Source organism: Pelmatolapia mariae, linkage group LG5, assembly GCF_036321145.2.
Source record: "Pelmatolapia mariae isolate MD_Pm_ZW linkage group LG5, Pm_UMD_F_2, whole genome shotgun sequence".
NCBI classification, from domain to species: domain Eukaryota; kingdom Metazoa; phylum Chordata; class Actinopteri; order Cichliformes; family Cichlidae; genus Pelmatolapia; species Pelmatolapia mariae.
This window is the reverse complement of record NC_086231.1, coordinates 36,447,741-36,461,642: the sequence shown is the minus strand read 5'-3', so window position 1 is coordinate 36,461,642 and position 13,902 is coordinate 36,447,741. Positions and strand designations below refer to the sequence as shown.

Here is a 13,902-nt window from a genome sequence, read left to right as displayed (position 1 = left end):
CAAACATAAACACTCATGTCGCCGGTAGGTTTCCGTAAAATCATATTGATATGATCCGTGAATTATTCGTAGATGACCATTAGATTAGTTTGATGCTGCCGACACTTTCATCTGACACAGCTGGGGAACTCTAGTTTAACTCAGAGAGCTGAAGATATCGTGGAGATGCTGACCTCGCTCCGTGGTGTACAGGGCCGTTTACCCTCATGATTAATATTCACAATAAAAATATCAGCCGAACATCATGAAGTCTGTATGTGTTTCATAGTGTCGAACAACCTTTGTACAGTTAAACCTAACAGTTACTACATGACGGAAACACCAACGTTATGTCTTTTAATAAAGTTTATGTGTTTATACACAGGTCACCCTGATTATCAAACAAAAACCCAAAGATCAGACGTGAATCAGATTTATTTGCTCTCCCTCCTCCTTAAACATGTTTTTAATGTTAGTTATAATTCAGAATTGGCGACTGAAACATGTATGACACATACGAACATCAGGAAATAAAAACCCGATAAATGAAGTCAGTGTACAGCAGGGGTTATGGCAGCTGTCTACCGGGGCCTGCGCTTTGTCGGCAGCAAGCGGGTCTGTCCCACGCTTTGCCGTGAGACTGGGCTGGGCAGACATCTCCGAAATCATCGAAGCACTTTTGCAAAGAGGCTGTATCTTGACAAACCGACCAGATATCTGAAGATTAAACCGTTACATTCTCGGCTAAAAAATATTAAAACGATATTTGGTGACACACAAAGAGGGTTTTTCGAAGTACAGTTCTGTTAGTTTCCACATGCCGGTTGTTGTGTGCTAAAAGCAATGGCCACCAGGCCAAAGCAATGGTTTTAACTCGATCAGTGTTAACCCCGCCCCCTGGGTTTGATGGGTGAGGTTGACAGATAAAATAAATTCATGGTGAGACTTGAAGGAGTCAAATGGGAAATAATTAATTAATTAATTAATTAATTATTTAATGGTGTATTTAATTAATTCATTATTGCAGTCCTGGCGTTCCATATAGTGCGCCCATAGTTGTGTGTGTATAACTAATGACGTACGCTGTGTGTGCCACTTAGACAGGTGGAGAGAATGGAAATACATCACTTGTTCATAAATAGAGAGAAGAAAAAAAAACATGTGGCGAGATGCTCCCTGAGTCTGACTATGTATGTGCATATTAACTAATATGAGCAAGCTTGGCTTAAGTTTGTGTGTCCTATACTTCTGTGTGCATTGTGTGGCTGTTGTAAATGTGCTGCCGTTGAGCGCATGACTGTGCGGGATCGTGCAGTGTGTATGTGTCAAAATAGAGGATGTTGTTTGTGGATGAGTACTGAAGCAGGTGATCAAAGCAGTGAAAGAAAATAGAAAGAAAGAAACCAAGGAGAAGGGTGAGCAGCATAAAAAAAGAGGGAAAAAAGAAGAAATAAAACTGCAAACATTCCAATTAGACCTGTTAATTCTGTTAATTATTAACAGAATTTTAAGTGCTTCCTTTACATGTGTGTGTTCCTTCTTTTTCCCATCAGGCTTAGAGGGAACATTCTCTGCCCGGTGGTGTAGGGTCCTAATTACTCCAATTAATTAGGTGCAGGGTAGGCAGGGTGCAGGGTATGGCACCCTGCATTTACGGACTTCCTAAGATCCACAAAGAAGGGGTCCTACTCAGACCCATTGTCAGCAGCATAAACTCAGCCACTTAAAACATTTCGAAACACCTTGCTACTATCCTAGCACCACTTGTGGGGAACACCCCACATCACATCAAGAACTCCACCGACTTCACCGACAAGGTCCAGAAACTTACCCTGGACCCAGATGAAACCATGGTGTCCTTTGATGTAGTCTCTCTCTTCACTTGCATACCCACCACAGAGGCAGTGGAGACTGTCAGAAAACGACTACAAGAAGACAGGACCAGCTTCACACCCGATCAGATTTGCACACTGTTAGACCTCTGCCTTACCACAACATATTTCAAATACAACGAGGGTTTCTACAGACAAAAACATGGCTGTGCCATGGGCTCCCCCGTGTCACCTATTGTAGCCAACCTTTACATGGAGGAAGTGGAAAGAAAGGCTCTTGGCTCTTTTAAAGGGAGAGTACCCAGCCACTGGTACAGATATGTAGACAACACCTGGGTCAAAATCAAAACACGAGAAGTGGAATCCTTCACTGCGCACATTAACGCCGTGGATCACCAGGGAAGACACAAAGGATAACTGTTTGCCTTTCCTGGACTGCGCTGTGCACATTGAAGAGAATGGCAACCTCAACATTGAAGTTGACCAGAAGCCCACACACACGGACCAGTACCTCCTCTTTGACTCCTACCACCCTCTGGAACACAAACTTGGAGTAATTAGGACCCTACACCACCAGGCAGAACATGTTCCCTCTAAGCCTGAATGGAAAAAGAAGGAACACACACACGTAAAGGAAGCACTTAAAACATGCGGTTATCCTAATTAGGCGTTTATAAAGTCAGCAAAGATGCACAGAAAAGAAGACAACAGTGAGGGAGGATCAGAAAGACAGATGCAACAACATTGTCATCCCCTATGTAGCCGGTGTATCAGAGAACTCAGGAGAGTTTCCTCCAAGCATGACATCCCAGTGTACTTCAGACCCAGCAACACACACACAAACTGGTTCATCCAAAAGACAAAACTCCAAAACACAAACTTAACATCGTGGTGTATGCTGTACAGTGTAGCGAGGAATGCCCAGACCTCTACATTGGAGAGACCAAACAGCCACTTCACAAGCGCATGGCACAACATAGAAGAGCCACCTCCACAGGACAAGACTCAGCTGTCCATCTGCATCTAAGGGTCAAAGGTCGCTCTTTCGAGGATGCCAATGTTCACATTTTGGACAGAGAAGACAGATGGTTTGAAAGAGGAGTGAAAGAAGCCATTTATGTCCACGGTGAGCAACCATCTTTGAACAGAGGCGGTGGCTTATGACACCAACTGTCTGCCATCTATAATCCAGTTTTGAGATCCCTTCCCAGACGCCTTAATGCCCACTCACACCCTGGGCCATCTGACCTCAGGAAATCACATGATAGGGTGGGGCCAGGTTTCACAGTGAGCTCACCCGAAACCTTGGCTGACTGTGACCTACACCCGTTTTCACGCCTTGGCTCATGTGATTAGGTAGAGGATCATTAGGGGGTCCTTTGTCCCTCTTTGGGGGGAAACTCCCACAGGGTTTAAATCTGGGACTCTCCACCATTTGACCCTAGAACTGAAGAAGCTTCTCGGATGAGAGGTGAAACGTCTTCAAGCAACTTAAAGAAGTCCAGATGCTTTTCTTTCCAAGCTCCTTAGACTACGATGACCTGGATGACTGAGAACCTTCACGGACATCCTGCTTCAAACGCTCCACCATTATCCCGGTCCCCAAGAAACCCACCATTATAGGACTGAATGATTACAGACCTGTCACCTTCACGTCTGTGGTCATGAAATCCTTTGAACGACTGGTGTTAGCCCATCTGAAGGACATTACAGGCTATCAGTTGGACCCCTTGCAGTTTGCCTACCAGGCAAACAGGTCGGTGGATGATGCAGTGAACATGGGGCTGTATTACATCCTGCAACACCTTGACCGCCCGGGAACTTATGCCAGGGTCCTGTTTGTGGACTTTAGTTCAGCTTTTAACACCATTATGCCTGAACTTCTCTCCTTCAAACTCTCCCAGCTCGGCGTGTCACCAGCTACCTGTCCGTAGATCACCAGCTTCTTGACAGACAGGAAGCAGCAAGTGAGGCTGAGGCTGGATCACCTCTGAAACTCAGTCCCTCAGTATTGGTGCCCCTCAAGGATGTGTCCTCTCACCACTATTGTTCTCCCTCTACACCAATGACTGCACCTCCAAGAACTCGGCTGTTAAACTCCTTAAATTTGCAGATGACACCACCATCAGTGGACTCATTCAGGATGGTGATGAGTCTGCATACCGGCAGGAAGTTGAGCGGCTGGTACTCTGGTGCAGTCAGCACAATCTGGAGCTGAACACGCTTAAGACTGTAGAGATGACAGTGGACTTCAGGAGACATCCCTCAACACTGCACCCCATTACCATATCAGACAGCCCGGTGTCGACTGTGGAGATCTTCAAGTTCCTGGGTACCACCATCTCCCAGGACCTGAAGTGGGAGACCAACATGAACTCCATCCTCAAAAAGACCCAGCAGAGGATGTACTTCCTGAGACAACTGGGGAAGTACAGTCTTCCACAGGAGCTGCTGATCCAGTTCTACCCTGCAGTCATTAACTCTGTCCTGTGCTCCTCCATCACAGTCTGGTATGTTGCAGCCACTAAACTCCATCCAGGACCTGCACCTCTCAAGAACCAGGAAACGGGCGGGGAAAATCATCACAGACCCCTCAAACCCTGGACACAGACTTTTTGACCTGCTGCTCTCTGGCAGATGGTATAGAAGCCTGCAGACCAGGACCACCTGACATAGGAACAGTTTCTTTCCCCTCGCCATCTCCCTCCTAAACAGTTGACCTGCCGCGTGTGTGTGTGTGGGTGTATTGTGTTGTTTAGATATTGTTGTGCTGTTCTTGAGAGTCACCATCTCCGGAATCAAATTCCTTGTATGTGTCTGTGCATATACATGGCCAATAGACGCGATTCTGATGTTTTAACATTCTGAGCAGCCTTTGAATAGTTAGAATTCCTAAAAACCAGTAAAAAAGGCATTCCACATAAAAGAAATTGTCATTTAAATTATAACTAATTCTTAGAGAGTTACAGTGTAAAATTAATGATGTAATTCAATCTATGTTCAGTGATGGTTGAAATCATCACACATTACACATTGTTCTTTTTTGGTCATTTAACACATACCTTACACACTGTCAGTCAGCAGTCGTACTATAGGTGAGTTTGTCTAACTCATAGGTCTATGTCATTGCCCCATTATATGCCAACCATGCTTTTCTTCCACTGCTCTCTAGATAGTGCTTGTGGCTCCCCAAAGCGCTGAGATTGCTTGGTTATCATTGCTTGGTTATTTTTATATTACCTTGTAAATAGTGCAATAGGGCTTTGGTTGAAAGACTTGCTTGTTTAAAACATTGTGCTCAGCACTTTCCACACAGCCACATGAATTCTTATAGACATGTCTTTATTGAACTGTCGTCATTATCCATCACTGAGATTAGCTTAGCTATTTCAAAGAAATGGTCCCTTTGTTGTGATTGGGTCAGAAAATATTTATTAATCACTTTAAAGATCTGTTAAAAAAGGATCTTTCCTGATTTCTTTCTTTTTACATATTTGTCACATTTACATGTTTCAAAACATGAAAGAAATGTTTATATTAGACACTAATAACCAAACTAAGTGTTTAAATAATGTGTTCATTATTGAAAAAAAGCTATCCAAATCTACATGGCCTTCTTTGAATAGGAGAATTCCCCCTAAACCCAATAACTGGCTGTGCCACCCTTGTTAGCAAGAATTACAGTCAAGTGTTTATGGTAACTGGGAATTCACATTGCTGTGGAGGAATTTTGGCCCCATGCAAAGCCTTAGGGTGATCCAGGGGTGATCCAAAGATCTGTGCTTTGATTTAGCACACCAGCTAAATCCAAAGCCCATTTTAATACGTTCTTGAATTCTGATATGACTTTTGCTTTTCTCCTTTTTGTTCCATTCAACGTTGATGGAACAAATAAACGAGATGCCATTTTTACAAGACATGCATTTCTCCACTTAATATATTTTGCTTCATATATTGTTTTGTAAAACACAGAAAACCTGTGTCCATCAGAAAGGAAATCATAACTTCAAAAGATGATTTTCATCCCTTCTGCATAGATTCCACCACTTAATTTGTTACAGGGCCGGCAGTCCTTCCTTATTCCTTTTACATCACAGTGTTTTGTTAATTTGCGCTGTAATAACATTCACGTGTTTCACTTCATTCCTTAAAAATACTTTTTTCCTCTTGTAGACTGTATCTTATCATTTTAATACACTGACTTAGGGGTGGGTTTTAATAATCGATTCATCGATTAAAATCGATTCTAGCTTGGATAACGTGAAATCGATTCATTAAAATCCTGAATCGATTTTTTAATATAAATTTATTTTGCCCGAAACGCCAGAATCTCAGGTGAAAGCTCACAAAATTTCAACAACCACCAAACAACTAAGACAGTAAATGAGAGCAGGTACACGGATTCTGCACAAAGACGTAAACACAAAGCGCGGACCCGCCGACGCATCAGAATCAGTGAGATGTCGCCTTTCTCACCCGACGGGCGCTGCTGCTTTAAGCGGCTGCGCGCGCTCCCGCGGACGGCAATCACTTTCTGGCAGACAATCATTTTTTGGCACAACAACTGCACAGACACGGTCGGGGCTGAAAGCCGACAGCTCGCTGATTCTGATGTTTCGGCGGGTCCGCGCTTTGTGTTCACGCCCTTTTTGCGCTGATTCTAAAGCTGTTAGTTTTATCTCTCTCCAAACAATATTGACCGAACCAGCAGCAAAAGAAGATCCAAACTACGCTTTACATTAACATTGTCATGAAATCACTCTGACTTTTACTGTTTTGCTTCCCCCACGATAAAATCACACTTCATGCACAGCTCTCTCTCTCTCTCTCTCTGTACTTCAAGAACAGTTTCCCGTCTAAAAATCTGTTTTCTGCATTATTCGCTTGCTTGTTACGCACAAGTTGTTTACAGCGCTGTCGGCCGCTGGTTTTTTTTTTTTTTCGTTTTACATACTTCCGAAAAGAAAACCTAATTTCTGCCGTTCAATACTGAACGAATTTAAACTTTTTAAAATTATGCAAAATGCAAAACGCTTAACCGTGTCTCTAATAAAACCGCTGTAACGTCAGAGGTAACGTTCATATGTTGATTAATGGTTTTCTTTCGTTTTTGATGTACTGCAGAATATTTTTATAAAATCCCAGGCCAGGAAAACCACCTTCATGTTTTTCTGTGTTTTATCTTCAGCTACTTTGACACAAAGGCATCTGCTGTGACGCTTACACCTTTGATAAAGTCTTGTGTCAGCTTCCTTTTTATAGATACAAAAATATGTAAATGTACTGATCTGAATTATAATATTTCTGACTGTCAAAATTTCCCAGATTCAAATCGAATTTAATTGAATCGAATCGAATCGAATTAAATCAAATTAAATCGAATCGTGGATCGAATCGATTCGGGACCTTGTGAATCGGAAACGAATCGATTCTAGAAATCAGTGACGATACCCAGCCCTACACTGACATATATGTGTATTTTGTCCTTTTGTATTAAGACTTCATCTGTACAGCGAGGATGAATGGGTGCCTGCACAATATAGAAATTCAGCAGTATTTAACTGTCATTTTTCTCCTCTGGTTGAGCATGAGTCACTTTGATTGTTGTGCCTTTGTGCGGTTTCTCTGTACAATAAAATACATTTCAAACTACTGCATGTAGTTTTGAGGTGTTGACTCTTAATAAGTCACTCACTGAAATACTCTGAAAATCAAAATTTTAACTGGTAGCTATTTTTACAACTTATTTTCAAAACTTTTATGTTGCAAAACATTACCTTGACTTGCAGTAACACTGGAGGCAAAGGTCATGAAATCATTTTTGATCAGTATGTGTCCTTCAGTGTTCATATTAAATAAATGTGTAGGAATGTTTTCTTCCATTTGCACAATATCAATAACACAAAAAAATAGTGTCAGTCTGTGGATCCAGCGCCCTAATACATGAAGTCTTGATCAGTTCTCTGTTGAAAAAGTCCTAATCTGTGATCTTATAAGTTGTACCCAGCGCTTAGACCAAGGGTGTCAAACTTAGAGCCTGTGGGTCAGATGTGGCCTGCGACACAATTATATCCAGCTGATGAGATAATTTCATATGTCAGTTATTAATAGGCCGTCGGTATATGGGAGCCGAATCTTCAGACCTGCTGAGAATCCACGCGGCAGTGGTGGGACTTTATTTTGATAGGCACAGCATGCGGCCAATCACATGCAAAGACAGACTGAGCTCATACAGTCCTGATCAATGGATAATATGGAGTACGACCATGCAGCGTTTAAAGCGTGGAAGTACTGACATTACTTTGAGTTTGATTATATAAAAAGTGACAAAAACTTTAGCATCCACTGTACACTCTGCGTGGGAAGAGAATATCTTTCTACAGCGAAGAATTAAACTTCAAATCTGAGCACTCACTCCAATTTCTTCTTGTTGCATGTTGAAGCTCGACTTGGAACCTTGTTAAAATCCAACCATGCAAAACAGGATTTTTTGCTATTTTTCAAGTGGTCTTAAACTTTTGTATCGGGACTGTACTACTGTTACCTTCACCCTCCACATCTTCTCAAGCTTTTGTCTGAGCCCTTGGTACTTCTCCAGCTTCTCATGTTCCTTTTTACTGATGTTGCTGTCATTCAGTATCGCCACTATGGCCATTTTCCTCTGCTTGTCCACTGCTGCTATGTCCGCTTGGTTAGCCATCACCAGTATGTCTTTCTGTATCTGGAAGTCCCACAGGATCTTAGCTCACTCAATCTCGACCAACTTAGGGGGCGTCTCCCATTTTGACCTCGGAACTTCCAGGCCATACTCGGCACAGATGTTCCTGTACACTACGCTGGCTACTTGGTTATGGAGTTCCATGTATGCTCTGCCTGCTAGCATCTTGCACCCTGCTGTTATGTGCTGGTCTCAGGGGCATCAGCCTCTGTTGATCTTGTGCGCTGGAAGTACATTGTACCAGCTGGGGGAGGTTGTTGTCATTGAAGCTTATTTTTCAAGGTTAGAGGTGGATGGAGGTGAAGCTGTGGAATATTTAGCCAAATGGGTGCAGGTCTGATGATGAGGTTGGTGTTGATCTGTCATTTTGCTCCAGCCTCTGTGCTCATGGAGGAGGTTGATCCAGGTGTGGGCTTATCTGCTTCTAACACACTGAGACATTTAATTAATATGATTTTTCATCTGTACATTTTGTCTCTGTGCGTTTATTTACAGTGTGGTTAATAAGAGATGCACAATTAATCCCCGTTGCTCCCAAGACTCCCGTGTGTGTGTCCCACTCCGACGTCCGTGTTCGTGCTCTCCGCTGTTGTGTTTCTGCACACCCTGTGCGTGCTGTCCTTCTTCTCCACGTTCCTCCTGCAGGAAAACCATAGAAGCAGTCGTCAAACACTGACCCCCGCGGGCATACACGATCCGCACTACCATATATTAACACACACTGACTTGGAGTCCATCAGTCTCTTAAATAGCTCCCCCGACGAGCCCTGATCAGCAGCAGGTGTGTGGCAGGGGCTCCAGCAGGGCCACACCCATCAGGCCTGCAGGTGCCTGTCATCCAACCTACAGCTACACCCGTAGACACACACATATATACACACACACACCCTGCCTACACATACAATAAATGGAACACAGACATGACAGCATTGTGCAGACATCACAAAATAATAATATTATAATAATTATAGTCCACACTGCTCGCGGACCCCGAGTCCCCGGAACTGGGTCCGTGACAGTACAGTTATTTCTCCTTTTTTGCATTATTTTCTCTTATGCTGAAATACTCATTCTTTTGAAAACACAAGTAAGTTTAGCCATACATTTAATTGCTCCAAAATTTTGCCATCTTTGTTTTTCATAAATTTGAATTTTTTTTATATTTTAGGTTATACTTAATGAGAGCCTGCTTTCTGTTTTGGATTAAAAGTAAATTCCACTAGGAACTAACACGGGGAGCTGAGAGACCCAATCTCTAGATTCTCAATGACAACCAGTGTGTATTGTGAATTCAGCCCCAGTAAGTTGTCATTTATGTAAGCCACAATGCTTTTAATCTGCATCTGCCTGTGATGATTAGTGCAAACCAACTGTGTTTACAGAACTTTTCTCTGAATGGTGGACCCTCTTACCGAACACAAAGTCATTTCAAATTCCTTGAATCAAATAATTTGTCCTTGAAAAACTACAATACAGTCAGAAAGTCACTCTGGATTCTGTATCAACTGAGATTTCAGCGGTGACTCTGTCTGCTCTCAGCTGCTATGCACTCGTCTCCTCAATATTTTGCTTGGAGGTAAGCACTGTTTCAGACTCATTGTGCCTAGCTGCAGGTTTTCCTGAATTAAAGTGAAAGCAGAGAAAAACATCACTTGAGAAATCCCATCCTCGTCGCCAAAATTGTTGTGGAAAAATAATTTGAGTATAGAATCCAAACCAATTTTCTGAGATTTATTGAAAGAAAGTTAAAATCTTTGCAAAGGGATCAAAGGATATGGGGGTTGTCTTTAAAGGTCTTGTTCTTGTGGGAGTTCCTTGGGTGACATGCCTCTGAAACCTCATGTGGAAACTGGGAACAGTGGGACAGGCATAGAGCCTCTGAGCTTGGTTTGTATTGCTAGCAATAAGTTGGACTCGGCCAGGGGTGCCATTTGTCACTGATTTTTATTCATAATTTTTATTTACAAAATGTCTAGTTTCAACTTGAGTGGGTTGTAGCGTAAAATGAATGGGCTATGATTAATCAGTAAATCCAAGTCAGGGGCCAAGGTTCTCAGACAGAAGAGTAATTCCTTTTCAAAGAAAAAAAATTGAAAGAACTTCAGAAAGCCTGGAGAGCTAATGCTGAACACCACTGTAAGAGTACAAGAAAGTCTGGCTCTTTAGAGAAATATAAAGAATCATCAGAACGAGTATAATTTATTAATCCCAGATGAAACTACGAAGTCACATTTGCTTCAATTCAGTAAGGTAAAGTTTGAAGTATGGGGAAAAAAACGGAGGAACTGAAACAGGCTGCATGCCGGTTGACCCATGCACACGGTTCGAGACTTTGTGCAGTGAATTCGTGAATTTTCGGGTCTTGTTCATGAGTGCAGAAAGAAAGGGTTAACAGATGGATTCATGCAGTGTCTTTCATAATATGGGATCAGTACAGGTCTGCTCTGTTGTAGACACAGCTCAATGAGATTCCTGAGTGCAGTGTTTCGAGCATGTCTCACTGGGAGTAGGCTTCAGGGAAGATGCAGGACACGCTGGAAAAATCATGGCTCTTAACTACACTGTAAAAACTGTGATTGGGGTTAATTAGTATTTAATAGGAAAGTAATAGTAATTATTACCCAGTAAAAACGTGTATGTGTCGTTTTAATTAAATCTAAGCAAAATTCAACATTTTTGAGATGTTCAGTTATTTAAATTTACACACTTTCGCTTGGGGTAAATTAAGCAATGGTTTGTTGAGTAGATTTTAAAAAAATGTATGAGTACCTAGAAAAAATTAAGAAATCTAATAGATTTAACTGAAGAAAGCATTTTCCTTTTAATCATTGTACACTTCCGCCCATGATCCTTTGTGCCACGTGCAGGACATACACGCTTCATGAGTGGACGATCTCCATTTTGTCAGAGGTAAGACTTCTTAATTTGTTCGAATATAGGACACGGTTTAAACAATAACGTATATCAGTTTTGAGTAAAGGTTTTAAACAGTATGATATGTCAAAATTAGATTAATAATGATCACTGTAATGATAGTATCGTATTTTTACACAAATGGCAGTTAGTGGACTGCTAGCACAAGGTCACTTTCCAAGCCTTCACGACTGTGTTACTGAACAGCTTTAACTAACCACATGTTTTACCGTATTAAAAAATATATCAACGATATATTCCGATGAGTTTTAACATCTTTCATCAGCTTTTAAAAGTTCATGAAAAAGTTTTACACTCAGTGGTGAGTGATTTAGTTAAAATCATTTGTGCCGGATTTTGTCAGCCACAGTCAGTTTTGCGAAGCTTTTGTCTCGACGCAGTGGTTTTCAGTTGTGGTTAATGAAGCTAAAGTGGCTGAGTCCAGCGACATAACTGTTTTTTTGCGTCATGCTGTCGGAGCCCGTGACTTTATGGCGTTATTTTTGTGCCACTATTCTGAGCGCACGTAAAAAAAAAAATGCAGGTGCAAGTGTTGCATTTTGAGGAGAAATTTATTTTGAGCGAAGAAAAGCTAAATTTGAGTGAACAAAATTCATTGCTGCGTGCAAAAAATGTATTTCAGTGTTTGCTATTATCCATACACACACACACAATAGCAGCCCCTCTTGCTCAGTTTTTGCATTTGCGCTTGAATCGCAATGTGATGCTCGCGCTCTCAACATTTCTGCCCGTGCGCACTCAACTCTTTCTGTACGCTGTTATATTTGTGCCACAAAACCAGCCAATCACAGACTTGGATGCAAAAAATCTGATTGGCTGTTTTGGTCTCCAATCAGCTCGAAATGACGAAATGCAATATCCCAGAATCCATTTCGTCCAAAACTCAAACGAGGCAGTGGCGGAGGAACGCAGAGTGGTGGAGTTTGAAATATTACTCTTTCTGGGTCACAAAATAAACTTTAAAGATATTTTCATGCGAGAATGGTGCTGTGTAAACTTCAAATATCTGCTCGATTTATCAAGACATCACATATTTGCAAAAGTGCTCTAACGTTTTGTGTTCGTTTAGAGGCGTTAAGCCAGTGTCAATGAGTTTATATTTACTGTTAAGAGTAAATATCTCACTAGAAAATTTGTAGAATCATTATTAGAAAATAACAGTAAACATCCTTATATGTTTTGAAATGTGTTAATCTATTGGAATGACTGCATATCAAGTGCTCACATTTGCAATTTTGAAAAAAGGTGGAAGAATTATCTTAAACATCTTTAGTCAGAGATTTTATTACTTTACCTAATACTGTTTAATAAATCTGTGATATCTAGACTTATATATATATGGGGGGGAGAGTTATTTCATGTTGTGATCTGTCACCAAATTGCTACAGAAACCAGGGCCTATCCCCTTTTTAATCTAACAAAGAGTTTCCTTGTGTTATATATGAACCTCACCTTTAAAATTTTAGCATTAATTTAAATATGTCTTTAACAATCTGCATGTGTTTGTGTAAATTTTTTATTTTGGAGACTGCTATTAATGATAATGTTGCTTTCCTTTCAGGTATTGGAAGATCCCTCAACTTAAATTCAGCTGATCGGTATGTAGACTGTGCATTATAAAGTAAGCTGTGATACCATGTTGTATTAAATTAAACTAATGGTTTTGAAATTGAAGCAGCAGAAAATTACCAAGTTGACCCCACTTAATCTAACTTATTTGTTTTTGTAAAAATAATAAGTAGAAAATAATTGCTTGTTATTTGTAGGATTCTTTTCTTCTTCTCTATAATCTCAACATCAAATGTGTATAGATACCCATGCTCTTACATTTGTCATGAAAAACTATTTAGATTCTTAGATATATATTTTCCCATCACTTTAGGACCTGGCAAATGGGATGGCAGTGTAAGATATGCAAATCTTTTTCTACTACAAAGGGGAATCTACTACGTCATTACAGATTACAACACGCAACATTTGGTCGTGGACAGCACCAGCCATGTCTGTATGGCAGTTGTCCTTGCACATTTAAAACGCAAGGAGCCCTTCGCACACATTTGTCCAGATACCATGCCGCTGAAGAGAGTCCAAGGCCTGGAGTGATCACTGCATTTAAGTGTTTGGCTTGCACTGCTTTTTCCTCTACTCAGAAGGACTATTTTCTGCATATAGGAAATCACTTGAAGAGACACGAAACTGTATTTTGCGTTTTTAATGGATGTGACTTTCGCACAAATATATACAATACATTTCTAAAGCACAAAGGCAGGAGACATACATCTTGTTCCTTAACTGATTTTAAGAAAGAAGTCTTGGAAAGTCATCCTAGTCAGAACACTGACCATTCTGATGTCCCTGAACTCAACAATGATGAATGCTCTAGTGATGTTGATCCAGAAAGTGCATCTTGTACTGTTCTTCAAGGACTTGGCTTACATC

The 13,902-nt window shown here is 41.1% G+C and overlaps 1 protein-coding gene across 4 annotated transcripts in view; it reads left to right on the top strand.

Annotated features, from left to right (window-relative positions):
- fhit (fragile histidine triad diadenosine triphosphatase) overlaps nucleotides 1-13,902 on the top strand; it is a 291,013-nt gene that overhangs the window by 55,247 nt on the left and 221,864 nt on the right. For 2 of the 4 annotated variants that reach the window (XM_063474906.1, XM_063474905.1), the window contains exons 3-4: nucleotides 11,397-11,439; nucleotides 13,025-13,061. The exons of the other annotated variants lie outside the window; for them this stretch is intronic. The gene's annotated coding sequence lies outside the window, so the exon portion shown is untranslated. The remainder of the gene's footprint in view (nucleotides 1-11,396; nucleotides 11,440-13,024; nucleotides 13,062-13,902) is intronic. 4 annotated transcript variants of the gene reach the window in all.